This window comes from Varanus komodoensis, unplaced genomic scaffold (assembly GCF_004798865.1).
Source record: "Varanus komodoensis strain SLA01 unplaced genomic scaffold, ASM479886v1 scaffold82, whole genome shotgun sequence".
NCBI classification, from domain to species: domain Eukaryota; kingdom Metazoa; phylum Chordata; class Lepidosauria; order Squamata; family Varanidae; genus Varanus; species Varanus komodoensis.
This window is the reverse complement of record NW_025336508.1, coordinates 1,517,320-1,531,225: the sequence shown is the minus strand read 5'-3', so window position 1 is coordinate 1,531,225 and position 13,906 is coordinate 1,517,320. Positions and strand designations below refer to the sequence as shown.

Here is a 13,906-nt window from a genome sequence, read left to right as displayed (position 1 = left end):
TGCATTCTCGATGGCTCTGCCTCGTCTCGCCAGCTGGGCCCGGCTTCTTAAGGTGACTTTGATGGCGGGGAAGGGCCAGATCAATGGCCTCATCTGGCCTGGCCCCACCTGGACCCCTCCAGACATGTCTCCCAGCCGGCTCTAAGTAGCGAGGCTGGCCAGGGAGTGCTGGGAGTCGTAGTCCTAGCCAGCTGTGGTGCCTTCCATCACGGCCAGTCAGGTGCCTTTGGGACAAGCACAAGTGGGGTTGAAGGCAAATGGCTTTTCCACTGCTGCTCCCCAGGCCCTGGTGTCAAGATAGCATGCCCCTGAACAGGGAGGTTCCTCCACAAAGCCACTGTGACCCCAACCCAGAGATAGGTCTGCCCCTTTCTTTTCCCTGATTGCCTTTCCCAGCATCCTCCAGTCTTGCAGCAATAAAATCCAGACCTTCATTCCCATCCACCCGTCTGGAATCAGCTGCTCACCCATTTCCCTGGATGCCCCAGTGCTGCGGCAATAGGGGAATGGGGAAGAGCTCTCTGTGTCCGGAGGGGTTGTGCTTTGGGCAGGCAATCAGGGCCACGAGCCCCCAGAGCCGCTCCTCCATGGCCCCGTGGCCCCTACTAGTGCCCTGCCGCTCAGGGGGATGAGGAGGAGCAGGAGGTGCCGTGGCCCCTTGCCCCCGGGGCTCCCACGTGCCAAGCAAGCAAGCAAGCCCAGCAGGTGACCACAGCGGGCGGAGAGACGGCAGAGGCACTGTGGGAGGGGCCCCTTGAGGGCATCTGGCCGGAGGGCCCTCAGCCTCTCGGAGGCGGCCTCGGCTGCCCGCGAAGACAGCGGCAGGACAAACAGCACCCAGCACGTCGATCCAGGCGGAAGCGTTTGCAGCGTCAGCAAGCGCACTCTTGGAACGCCTCCCCACAGCCCTGGTGGGCTCTGCTTGATGTGGAGGGGAGACACGGGATTTCTTCACATTCGGCATTCGGGGGAGGAAAAACCTCCCAGGCATCAGACCTCGTACGCACTCTTCCCTTTTGCTGAGCCACCTGTTTTTCTGTGGCGAGCGATGGTGGAAAGAATTGCATACGCTCAGCTTTTGGAGCGGATCCTGCATGCCGTGTTTCCTCATAGGAGCCCAGCCCAAGCGAGGGGGACATAAATCTCTCCCCTCCATCACCCGCGCGGCCGTGAGTTGGCTTTGCGGCTTCCTGACGGGAGTTCAGACACACAAGAGAAGGGCTTCAAATGCCACTTAGGTCGGGGTGGGCAAGGACCAGGCCCAGCTTCCTCTCCGGGGCATACCCATGAAAAGCAACGTGGGGGCTTGTCCCCCGCAGCACCAAATTCTGGTGCCAAATTGCAGGGACTGCAGAAAAGCGGAGGAGGCAGCAGGGACCATGTACGATGCCTGCCCCAGGGTGGTCAAAGGGTGGGCTGCTTTTATGAGGGACCTCCACTCTAATTAACCCCTTAAAGCAGGAGCTGTTGTAACGCATGGCTGCAATAGGGATCAGGCATCCAGGCACTCACAAGGGGTGCACTTGGAAGCAATTTGCAGAACAAAGCGAAAGGCTGCGAAAGGCTGACCGGTTCGGCTCGCAAAGTTGCAGGGACTCAAGGACTTGGTTAGTGAGACTCAGCAAATGCCCGCCTGCCCCCAACCCCGTTGCATGCGTCTGTGCGCAGCCTAAAATTCTTTGGAACATTTGGCCTGAGAAAGAAACGGGCTGGTGGTGGAAATGGGCTGAGCCATGTTTTCTTTTTAAAAATAAAATGAAACCAAAGACAAGACCGCAGTCCATGCGCTGAACATATATTTTTTAATTCCGCCAGCAATAATAACCTTCCTTAGGACATAATATTTGAAGTGGCAAAGGGAGAAAGACTCTCTTGTGTCTTTAAATAAGAGTTCTTTGGTTAGAGACGTGGATTTCACTGAGCAGAATCCCAGGTGTTTAAAGTTTATGAAAATAAAGACCACCCTTTCGTGTCATCTGCTCATGAAAGCACACATGGGCCTCGGCTGCCAGAGGCACACGCCTCAGCCCTTTCTCACTTCTCCTCCTGACCCCTCCGTTAGGGCAGCTTCGCCAACTTCGTGCCCTCTAGATAGACTGGGTTTGGTGGGTGGATTGTGGAGGTTTGGGTCTTGTGTACTGGGTTTGTGATGCGATGGACAGGACGGGCATCACACTTCCACGCTCGCTGCTCGAAATCATTTCTCGACTCCAGAGAAATCAGCTCTGTCCATTTATCCATGCGTGCGATCTCGGCTCCTTCACCTTGGAGAGGAGTTGTTCTCCAGGGTCAGTCCAGGACCCCATTAGCCACGACAATGGGGTCTTACTGGCACTGGCTTCCGCCAGTGGAGAGGAGTGTGACCAGGAAGTGTGGACTTTTGGGTGAGGCAATTATGTTTTGTCCTGGTATTTGCTTAACCAAACGAACATGCAGCCTGGTCTCAAGTCAGTGAAGGATAAAGAGCTTTAGAAAAGCCAACAAGGGCGGACAGAAGAGGTTAGTCCTTTTGGGGAGGAATAACCTGTTGTTTGTCTTGTACTTTGCTTTTCTAAACTACCAGGAAATCCTTGATAAAAGGATCAATAGTTCTTCTAAATATTACCTTCTGGCTGAGGTAATGGGCTGGATGAGGGCCAATAAACTGAAACTTAATCCAGACAAGATGGAGGTCCTGCTGGTGGGTGGATCGAGCTCCTGGGTAGGTGGCCTGGACCTTGTCCTGAATGGGGTTGCACTCCCTCTGAAGGACAGGGTCCGCAGCTTGGGAGTGCTCCTCGACCCAGAGCTGACTTTGGAAGCTCAAGTGTCAGCGGTGGCGAGGAGCGCTTTCCTTCAGCTTCAGCTGATCTGTCAGCTGCGTCCCTACCTGGAGGACGACTGCCTGGCGACAGTGACGCATGCATTGGTTACTTCCCGGTTGGATTACTGTAACACGCTCTACGTGGGGCTGCCCTTGAAGACGGTCCAGATACTTCAGATGGTGCAAAACAGAGCAGCCAGGTTGCTGACGGGGACTGGGTGTTACTCTCACATAACCCCAGTCCTCTACCAGCTTCACTGGCTCCCCATCGAAGTCCGGGCTCAATTCAAGGTGCTGGTTATCACCTACAAAGCCCTTAACGGCTTGGGACCCGGATACCTGAAGGAACGCCTGCGGCCATATTTGCCCTCCCGCCCCTTGAGATTGGCAGCAGAGGCCCTCCTCCAGGAGCCCTCCGTGAAAGGACTGATGATTCCGCAGCCCACACCTCCGGATGACCTCTCCCAGCGGTTTCATGTAGACATTAAACAGCAAAAGGGACAAAATGGACCCCTGCGGAACTCCATGGCATAGCTGCCATGGTGCAGAGCCATAGTCCCCCAGCACCACCTTCTGGAATCGGCCATTGAGACAGGAGCAGAACCACTGCAAAGCAGTGCCTCCAACCCCCAATCCCGCTAGCCTGTCCAGAAGGATACCATGGTCAATGGTATCGAAAGCCGCTGAGAGGTCCAGAAGAACCAACAGGGACGCCCTCCCCCTGTCCTTCTCCCTGCACAGGCCATCATACAGGGCGACCAAGGCAGATTCAGTACCGTACCCGGGTCTGAAGCCGCACTGAAAGGGGCCCAGATAATCAGTTTCATCCAAGAGTGCTTGGAGTTGTCCCGCCACCACCCGCTCCAACACCTTGCCCAGAAACGGGAAGTTGGCCACTGGTCTATAATTAGTGGCCATCTCTAGATCCAGTGACGCCTTCTTCAGGACCGGTCGGACTACCGCCTCCTTTAAAGGGGCAGGTACCCGACCCTCCCTCAGAGAAGCGTTAACCACTTCCAAGATCCAGGTCCCAATCCCGTGCTTGGCGTTGTTAATTAACCAAGATGGGCAAGGGTCCAATAGGCAAGTGGTGGGACGTACTCGTCCAAGCACCTTGTCCACATCATCAGGCCGCAATAACTGAAATTCATCCATTAATTTTGGACCAGGCGGCGGCATTGGTATCTCCCCAGAAGCCTCTGAATCGCTAGTAGAGTCTAGCTCATGACGAATCTGAGCGATTTTCTCCCTGAAATGCTTGGCAAAGTCGTCACAGCGGGCCTTCGAGGGTGGAACCAGATCTTTCTTAGGGCCAGGATGGACCAGCCCTTGTACCACCCGAAAAAGCTCTGCCGGATGGCATTTTGAGGAGGCGATGGAGATGGAGAAGGATTTCTTTTTCACCGCCCTCACCGCCACAGCACAGGCCCGATAGTGGGCTCTCAAGTGTGTTCGGTCGGATTCATCCCGTGCTCTCCTCCACAGGTTTTTTGCCAGTGCCTGAGATGGGAGCGTTTTCCCTCATGCTGTGCTGGCTCGGGCACGCTCGCTTTTCTGCTGACGTGTGCCTACACGTGTGGTGGAGGAAGCAGGTGTGCTGGACAAGTGTCCGGGGCCGTGCTCGGCTTGCATGGTCTTGAGAGAAGCTGGACGGGGGGCTTGGGGACTGGATGCCGTCAGCACGAGCCCTCGTGGTGCCAGCTTGGGGGAAGCTGCATCAGTGGGCCGATTCCTGGAAGGCGCCTTTGATACCATCAGATGAAACGGTTCCGGGGATGCTGCCAGAGGGCGGACAGACGCCCACCTGGCGGGGATCCGGGGACACTGCCCTGTCAGCCAGCGTCTGTGGGACCACTGTGGTGACTTCAAGGGCACGGCTCAGGCATCGGGGCTGGTCAAAGACTGGCGAAGGTCTCCCACACCTGTGTTTACCAGCAGAGGGTGGAGACAAGGTCTTTTCATTTGCAACCACCATGTCCTAATCTTCTGCATGTTTAGAAATCGGCTGCACCGTGTCCAATAACAGTGCTCTTTGCAAACACACGTAGGATTTGAGCCATGACCTCTGCAGGCCTCTTCTGAGACACAGACGGAGTGGAGCCTAAGAGGGAAAGGGTGGAGCTTCATAGTCCAGGGGGTGCGGCTTGATAATATTGGGGTGAGGCCTGGAGCACATGGCAGTTTTGGGGATGGAGCCTGGGGGAGTGAGGACAGACGAAACGAAAGCTCTTATGGCGGGTTTTCCTCCATGAGGTGGCTAAGCGACTGCTAATCCATGGTTATGTCCATTGCGGAAGTACGCTCTGGTCATGACTTACAGGGCATTTCCATTCCTGCTGCGGCATCTCTAAGGGGAAATGCAGTTTGGTGGAATAGTGCAAATACCCAAGGGGGGAAAGCGTTTTCTTTGGATTTTTGAAATCATGCTGCATTTTCCTTGTTCGACAAGTCCCATGCCAAAGCACTGCTTGGAAACAGAAGGAAAGTTGGAGAGGCACGGCTTCAGCGAAGAGCTGTGAGCAAATGTGAGCAGGGAATGAGGAGCGCACAATACGTGCCCCGAGAGAGCAGCTTTCTAGTCCTCACTCGGCCATGACGCTCACGGGGCGAGTGTGGGCCAGTCGCTCTCCCTCAGCCCAGCCAACCTGATAGGGCTGTTGCGTGGAAGATGACGGGGAGCGAAGGAAGCCGCCTTGACCTCTCTGTAATGACCCAGGGGCCCCCCTCCCTCTTACGAGGAGAAGCCCCGTGTCCACCCGAGAATTAGCGCGCGACTGAAGGGTTAAAAAGGAGGCTGAGCAGATACTCCTCTAGCCACACGCTGGGGATTAGTGGTGAGGCAGAGGAATGGCCGCTGGAACGGTTTCACGCTAAAATTGATGGGGCAGGAAAACGTCAGCAGAGAGTGCTTGCAGGGCTCTGATAAAAGAAGAAGAAACAACCCATGGGGGGGGGGCAATCTCCGGAAAAAGAAGGGGTGACCTGTTGCTTGCTGGACCCGGTTAGCCGAGATTGTGAGGTTGGGCCCCCCCGGGATGTGGATTCCAGAGTCTGGGTAATATCTAGGCAATAGGGTGGGGGATTTGGCCATAATGTGTGTGCAGGGGGGGGGGGGCAGACCCCTGGAGCAGGTGTTTGCATGGCTGAGATTGCTGGATGGATGAGTTTAAGGGTTTTTGAAAGGGTTTCCTGGAGGGGGGCGACGGCCAACCCCAAACCCGGGAAGGACTGCAGCTGGGTTGTGCTGCTGAGGAATGAAGAGGTACCTTGAGGGAAAAGCATCAGTACTTGTGGGAATTGCTGAAGCAGCACACACATGGCTCCTGACCACGTGCAGAGTGCAAGTGCCTGTGCGATGTGGATGGGCTCTGCCTTTGGCCGCAGGACAAGAGGGTTTCCCAAACAGGGTGAGTTCCCTTCAGCCAAGGCTTGGCCAAACCCTCAAAGGAATCTTGTTCTGCCAGAAAGACCAAGAATTTGTGTATTGTTTTAAAATGAATGACCCCTTTAAAGGCACAATGTGCCCTCATGTGTAAATTACAAAGAAACAAAGGTTGCGAAATCCAAACTTTCCTCTCTGTGCCAAAATTGTACCTTTTCCCTTCGGACTCGGCTTCTGAGTAAGGTTCATGATCCATGTTTTAGATTCTGCGGCTATAAAATTCTCATTGCAAAGGCCCAGCTGAATGTTTAGACAGAAATTAGCTGCGGCTTTCCAGCTGGGAAGGCAATCCCACCCCACGTGTAAGATATTGGTTGTGATAATGCAGGTAGCTGTGGGAAGCTGCGTGGTTCACATCTTCTGAGTGCGGCTCATTCCTTGGGAACGAGGGGCCAGTTTCCAGCAGCAACGTGGCCAGATATCACGGCTGTGCCCCGATCAGCCCCATCGGTGGATCCCCGAGCCAAGCAGAAAGCCATCTCAGGTGTGTCAAAAGGGGTTTTCCAGGTGCATTTGTGTACCTTCATGAGGTCATTGTCTGAATTCAGACGAGGCTGAGGAAGGCACTGACTTGGGGACGAGAGCGATGGGGAATGAAGCCCCGACCCAGAAGACCCTTTCTGTGGCCCAGGCAAAACAGAGCAAGTGTTCAGCGTGTGTCTGAAACCTTTTCTGTCCCCGTGGTGAGCATGAGCCAGACCTGGGAAGAAAGGCACTGTGTGCAGGATACCACCTTAGTGAACTTCTCCTGTGGAAAAGCCCCGTGAGGGCAGGGGACATGGGCCAAGCACAATCCAAGCAGATTTCCCTACCAAAATGGGGAACAGCACTTTTTTTATATATTAAGTTTTATTCAAAATAACCCTAAAACAAAAGAAAACTAAAAACAACATCAATCATCAGAAATATCGGACCTGCTGGGCCAGCCCCCACATTTTTTTCCATTTATGATAACTTAAAAACATATTTAAATTTATACAAAGTCCCGTTTCTCTAACCAATAATAAAAAGAGTCCCAAGTTTGAAAGAAATGGGAACAGCACTTTTTATGTGTTTACTATGATAAGGACTCCTTGGGGACTTTTCCCCATTTTGAACTTTTACCTGGGCGACCGCCTGGCCCGGCGGCTTCCTTTCCCCGGAACGGCGCCTCTTATTACCAGGGCAATCGGGCGCAAGCGCTTGCTCGCTCGCGGTGGCTTGCGATCTCTCGCCTGCCTCTCGGCCGCACAAGCACCTGCAGAGAGCCAGCCCAGGTGGCTGGATCACCATGGCCTGCAGGCTGAATGCTAGCAGGGACTGGAGCCACGCCGTGCCGGAAGGAGCTGCTTCCCACCCCGCCGGAGAATTCGAAGATGGGGTCCATCGCCCAGAAGAACAGTGGCCCTTGAAGACCGGTTTGGCTCTGGCCTAAAGAGGGTGCTGCTGCGGACTGGCGGGCTGGACCTGCGGGCTGACCCAGGACTGGAAATCCCAGCTCCGGACGGGCCCAGATCCAAAGACTGACAATGCGTTGTAACTTACTCTTTGCATTGTGTTTCTGGACTGTGTTAGGGAGAGGGTGAATTACCGCCTGGGGGGTGGCGGGCGGCGGCTGGAGCGATGGGACACGGGCTGAACAGGTTCTGCCTGCTCTGTCTCAGGGGCAGGAGCAGAAATCTATTGGGGGGAGTGAAATTTAGCCCCTTTGCCCTCCTAATAGGGCAGCCCCAGAAAAGCTTTAACTTGGCAGGGGGTTGGGCTGCTTGCATCCCTCAAGGCTGGAGGCATGGCTTTCCCTCTCAAGGGGTACCCCTGGCTGCTCCTCTCACGGCTTCCCCCAAAATCTACCCCCAGGCAGGGGAAACCCTCACCTGGTTCCAACTGGGAATTGGGCCTGGGAGAAAGCGCCGCTGGGTGGCGGGATGGGCGATGCGAGTCGACCGCCTTCTGCAGGGCCAGTCCATGGCGCTTGCTGCCCGTTTTGGGCACGGCGAGCAGGCAGGGATGCCGGAGGGGGCAGGGCCGAAGGATGCAGGGAATGGGACTCCCGTCCAAACTCACGGCCCCCCCAGCTCCAGGGCAGCAAATGACAGTTCCTCCTGCCCAAAGGAAAGTCCACGGCCCTGCGCTGGGTCTTGAAACGGGCGTTTGGGACGAAAATGACACCAAGCAAAGCCCGGTGGCCTCCAGCCCCCCCCCCGGAGGACCCCCCTCCCCTTGGCAATTCCGCCAACGATGAGGGATGCTTCAGGAGTGGGGCAGAGGAAAAGGGGGCATGACCCTGTAGGTGGCTGCAGGGCCTATAAGAAACGTCCATCGCGGCGGTTTGGCTCCGGCCACCTGGCTGTTTTGAACCTGCCCTTCTCCTTACATGTAACTCCTGAGGCCTCCTCAGGCCAGTGCTCCATAACGGAGCTCAGCATGCCCAGGAACCCACCAAAAAGGCCAAGGAAATGGGCCCCCGCGCAAGGAGAAGCGCTGTGCTCCCTCCCTCCATCCCGCTGTGGGGCAGCCTGTGGAACCCCCGGCCGCCCTCCGCCCCAGGTACCCGAAGGAGCGAATCCTCCATGGGACTGGCGAAGGGCTGCTGTTCGTGAGCCAGGAGCTGGACCGGGTGCGTGCAGTGATGCCCCCGGGGGGCTGGCCCTGGACCACCTGTCGCAGGGGAGGGGTGCTGTGCTCAGCGAACCAGGCCCCCGCTCAGCGGGTGTGGTGGGCTGGGAGGCCCGCCTGCCCCCCATGGTGCTGTCTGGGAGGGCTAAGCCCACGGCCTGTCTGGACGTGGAGGACGCCAGCCCACCACGGATCAAGCCCGGTCGCGAGCCGGCTCATGCCAGGGCTGCGGGGGCCGGCTGGCACGGCTCCCCCTCCTTGCCGCCACAACTTGTCTGGGCTTGCTGCAGCCCGCCCGCCCTTCCAACGCCTGTCTGGGCAGGGGATCACGAGAGCGGCCGCTCCGCCGGTTTTCGCGATTCCCGTTCGGGAGCTCCGGGCCGAGGGCCCCCACGGTGCCCCAGCCTGTGCAGAGAGAAAAGCAACCTTGGCTCGCTTTATGAAGCCGTTTTAAACCAGCTTTAGAAAGGGGGTGGGGTGTCCAAAGGACCCTTTGCAGCAGCAGATTTTGGAGGGCTTTTTCCCAGGTGCAGAGATATCCGGTGAGTTGTCCCCTCAAGTCCAGGTAGCTCATGGATCCTAACAAAACTCCCTGGAGATCCTGCAGGAAGGGTATGTGGCGGTCACCCCCCCCCGTTTCCCCCTCCTGCAGCAGCATTCCTGGGGTGCTCACATGTCCTGAGCGTACCCACGGTTTTGCTTGCAGCCCCAAGTTGGAAGCACCGCACCGCGGGCTCTGACCTTGTCAGGTGTCAGCCAGAACCCTGTTTCCGACGTGGGACTTGGGAGGGGTTAACTGTTTGGCCAGGAAGACGCACGGCTGTGTCTGTCGTGTTTATGCACCTGCAGCTGCCTTGCCAGACAGGGAACCGGGAAGCCCCCCAGCCGCCGCTGCAAAACGTGGAGCTCCAGCCGGTGCCCAACCCATGGGATTGAGAAAGGGAGACGTGTTTCTCCCCCCCCCCCCCCCGCCCACATAGCACTTGAACCCAGAACCGTCCCATGCAGCTGATGGCTGGGAGCTTCGGGACGGGTGAATCGCCCGGCTGTTCCCCATGGCTGCTTTCAAGCTGCAGGTGAGCCGGTGCAAGGCTGGATATGGCTTTTGATGAAAGTGCGAACCGGGGCAGTGGGAATTGAACCCGGGCTCATCCCACACAGCCGGCTTTGGGAGGAGGTTCAGGACAGAGAAAAGGACTTCTTCACACGCCCCGTAGGGAAGCCAAGATATTCAGCTCCGCAGAATGTGGCGACGGCCCCCAGTCGGCACATTCCTGGAGGCGTTGCTGGCTGTGTGCGGCGGAGGCAGTGCGCTGGGGTGACCCCTGTGGGAAGAGGCAGAGGGATCCCGAGTCTGCCTTGCTGTCTTTTCGGATGCCCTTGTTGAAGCACAGAAAAGAGCAGACAGGCCATCCCCTCCCAGGGGGCATCTCTGTGCCTTCTCCGCGGGGTGTGGAGAAGGGGCTGCCCTGACTTGTGGTGCGCTTCAAGATTTAGGGTTGTGCAACTTGCCTGGAAAGTTTGGGGAGTGGGTCAGCCATGAGGCAGCAGAGCGGGACTGCCACCTGGGGACCTCGCCAGGGATGGCAATCGGGCCTTTCCGGATACCGAGCAGGGAAGCCTCACCAGGCAGAGTCAAATAAAGAGAGGAGGCTTGCTCCTCCAGGCTGAGCCCCCCCCCCCCCACCGCCAGACCACACATCTGCCTCCCACCCCTCTTTTTCCCCGGACAGAGGTGCATCAGCTTCCCGGTCTGCCCGATTGCCTAGTTTGTGGCATCTCAAAGCCCAGCTCCAGTTCTCGGCTCTCATTTCTCTCATTTCTCACAACCAGAGCTTCAGACCAAAGCTGCTTCTCCAGGCAGGCTTCTTCGTGAAGCGGCGTTTGGTGTAACTCCAGCGCTTGCCCCTTTCTGCCCCAGACTGTGAGCCTGTGCCTTTGGAGGTCTTGGGCAGCCTTTCTCTTAGCCCACCCACAGCCCCCGGGCTGCCAAATCGAAACGGAGGAGACCCGCGGCCCCGTGGGAGGTGGCAAGCTTGCCAATGCTTTAATCCAGTTTCTCCCGTACAAAACCCGTAGGCGGGGGCACGCCTCCAGGAGCCCCTTCAGATCTCAGACACGGAGAGGCGTGCGACGGCATGCGACATCGGGCCGTGCCGGTTGCCGTGAATCTGGCACTTCCAGTGAGCGCCACCGCCGGGCTCCAGCAACTCCACGGAGTCCAGAACGTCTGGGGAAGGCAGCACAGAGACAAGGAAACCTCCGGAGGAGCAAGCAGTGCTGTTTTCTCACAACCACCACAATTGCGCATTAGCATCGTTCCAGGTGCCGTGCGCATCCCTTTCACAACAGGGGCGTCAAACCTTGGGCCCTGGGCCAATCTGACCTCCCTCCATGGAGCCCTAATCAGCCCGGGGGCTCCTCAGGCAGCCCCTTCTGCCGGCCCCACCCCGTTGTAGGAACCATTTATTTATTTATTTGGAGTTTTTGTATGCCGTCCCATTCGCATGAGCCTCGGGACAGCTTCCATACAATAAATAAACAAACCATATAAATAATGCACATAAAATCCAGATTCACCCTGGCTGTAAAATTAAAACCAATAGATAATATTAAAAGTTGTTAAAATATTGTTTAAATATAAAGGTCTTGGCCTGGCGCTGAAAAACAAATAAGGATGGCGCCAGGCGGCCCTCTCTGGGGAGCGCATTCCATAGGTGGGGCACCACCGCAGAGAAGGCCCTCCTCCGGGGTACTTTGCTTCCTGATGTCTCTCACGGAGGGCTCCCGGAAGAGAGCCCCTACTGCCGATCTCAGGGGGCGGGAGGGCAAATATGGACACAGGTGTTCCTTTAGGTATCCAGGTCCCAAACTGTTAAGGGCTTTGTAGGTGATAACCAGCACCTTGAATTGAGCCCGGACTTTGATGGGAAGCCAATGGAGCTGGTAGAGGACTGGGGTTATATGAGAACAACGCCCAGTCCCCGTCAGCGACCTGGCTGCTCTGTTTTGCACCATCTGAAGTATCCGGACTGTCTTCAAGGGCACCCCACATAGAGCGCGTTACAGAAGTCCAACCGGGAAGTAACCAATGCATGCGTCACTGTCGCCAGGCAGTCGTCCTCCAGGTAGGGACGCAGCTGACGGATCAGCCGAAGCTGAAGGAAAGCGCTCCTCGCCACCGCTGACACCTGAGCTTCCAGGGACAGCTCTGGGTCGAGGAGCGCTCCCAGGCTGCGGACCTCCATCCATCCTCCTGCGGCTTCCCCACCCTTCCTTCCCATTCTAAAAGGTGAAAAGCTTTTCTTACACCTCACTGACAAGCAATAAACGCCATACGCTAAAGCGTGCTGGTATTGCTGTGTGCTGTTTTGCCGTGACCCCTGGTTTCGGCCTCGCACGAGGCCCGCACAGCTTCTCCGAAATGGAAGAAACCGTTCACAACTTGAAACGCGGAACGGGGCTTGGTCCGGTTTGTGCTGCGGGGGGCCACAAAATGCCCCAATGGGCTCTTGCCGCCGGTTCTGTCACCATCCAGTGTGGCGGCCTCTTCCAGAGAGGTGCAGGGTCACTACCAGCCCCTTTGCGTGTGTTTCCGCCCAGGCTTCTCCCTCGGCCTTTCTGTGTGCTCCCTTGCACAGCCTGCAGGTGGCACTGTGGTGTGGCAGAATTACGCAACCCCAGGGGGCTTTCTGCACCTGCTTTTCTGCGTGCGAAAAAGCAGCCACACAAATGGATGCGAAGCAGGGAGAGGCTCTGGGGATGCTGACACCCCCACAAGCTCCACGAGGGAGGGAGTCCAGCTGCACAATTAAGGCCTCGTGTAGAAAGGCTGCGAATGTTTATAACACTGCATGTGGATGTATCTGGAATCCTAGTAAGAACCCTGCAGGGTAGGCCGGTGCCGTTCATTCTGACATTGCTTGTCAGAGGCTGGGGAACAGCGCCTGGATCCATCCACTGACTACATCAGGGCTGCAGGAAGTTTCCGGTTGGCGACTCCCTTGCCTGCCTCTCGCCTTTCTGAATTCCGCCCAGGCAAAGCAGGTGAAGACGTGGGTCAAGCTGCGTGCCCCAGGTGCGCACCTCTGCCACCCACACCTGGCGATTTTCCGGGCAGGGTATTACGGCTTTGGCCCTCAGTCATCAGTGAGATACTGTGCCCAAACCCCTTTCACGAGCCACCCACTGAGGCAGTTTGGAGGCCGGGTGGGGGGGGGGATTCCTTCCAGCACCCTGCCCAGTGGTGCTGGGGCATGCTGGGAGTTGTAGTTCAACTTGGAGGCCACCGAGTTGCCTTTACGAACTTAAACCGACAGGGCTAGCTTTGCTGCCCAGCTCTGAGCAAGCCGTCCCGGAGGAGGGCTGGAGCGCCGGCCTGGCCAAGAGGTAAACATAGAAACACAGAAACAGAGTGAGTCAGAAGGGGCCTCCCGGGCCATCTAGTCTGACCTCCAGCACCAGCCGGCTCCGCTCACGACATGCCCCCCCTGTGGACGTCCAGCCTGTCCTTGAACACCCGCACCGATGGGGCCTCAGCCACCTCCCGTGGAAGCCCTTTCCACTCCCTCAGGGTCCCAACTGTCAGGAAGTGCTTCCTGGCATCCAAATTGAACCTTGGTTCCTTGAGCCTTGCTCCGTTGGAGCATGTCCTGCCTTCCTCTGCAGGGGAGAACAGGTCTCTACCCACCTCCGTGTGACATCCCATGATACTCACTGGGGATCTCCACACGCTTGTCGGCGGCGTTCAGCTGCCAACCGGTTTTCCTCTTGTCGACCTGCAGGAAGAGGCGCCAGGCTGCTGCCAAACAGGGAGGGCGCGGAGCGTCCCTGCAGTCGGCTGCCGCTTCGAGGCACCGCGTGCACAGACACGGAGCCCTCTGTCCTTGCCCCGGGGGGGGGGGGGGGGCCCTTTGGCCTGCCCGTGCCGTGGCTCAGATACGCAAGATCGCCCCAGCTCCATTCAACACGCTGACGGGAAAACCGGAACCAGCGTCCCCGTGCATCCAGCCGGAGCTGGCTCCGGGGCTTTGAGTGCCCTGCGCACGGCCCCTGTGCAAGAGGCC

The 13,906-nt window shown here is 57.3% G+C and overlaps 1 long non-coding RNA gene across 1 annotated transcript; it reads right to left on the bottom strand.

Annotated features, from left to right (window-relative positions):
- Positions 1-10,859: 10,859 nt before the first annotated feature.
- On the bottom strand, positions 10,860-13,855 carry LOC123036766. The gene is made up of 2 exons (XR_006417208.1): positions 13,558-13,855; positions 10,860-11,070 (listed from the first exon to the last, which is right to left on the bottom strand). It is a non-coding gene; the product is annotated as an uncharacterized LOC123036766 (long non-coding RNA).
- Between the last annotated feature and the right edge of the window lie 51 nt (positions 13,856-13,906).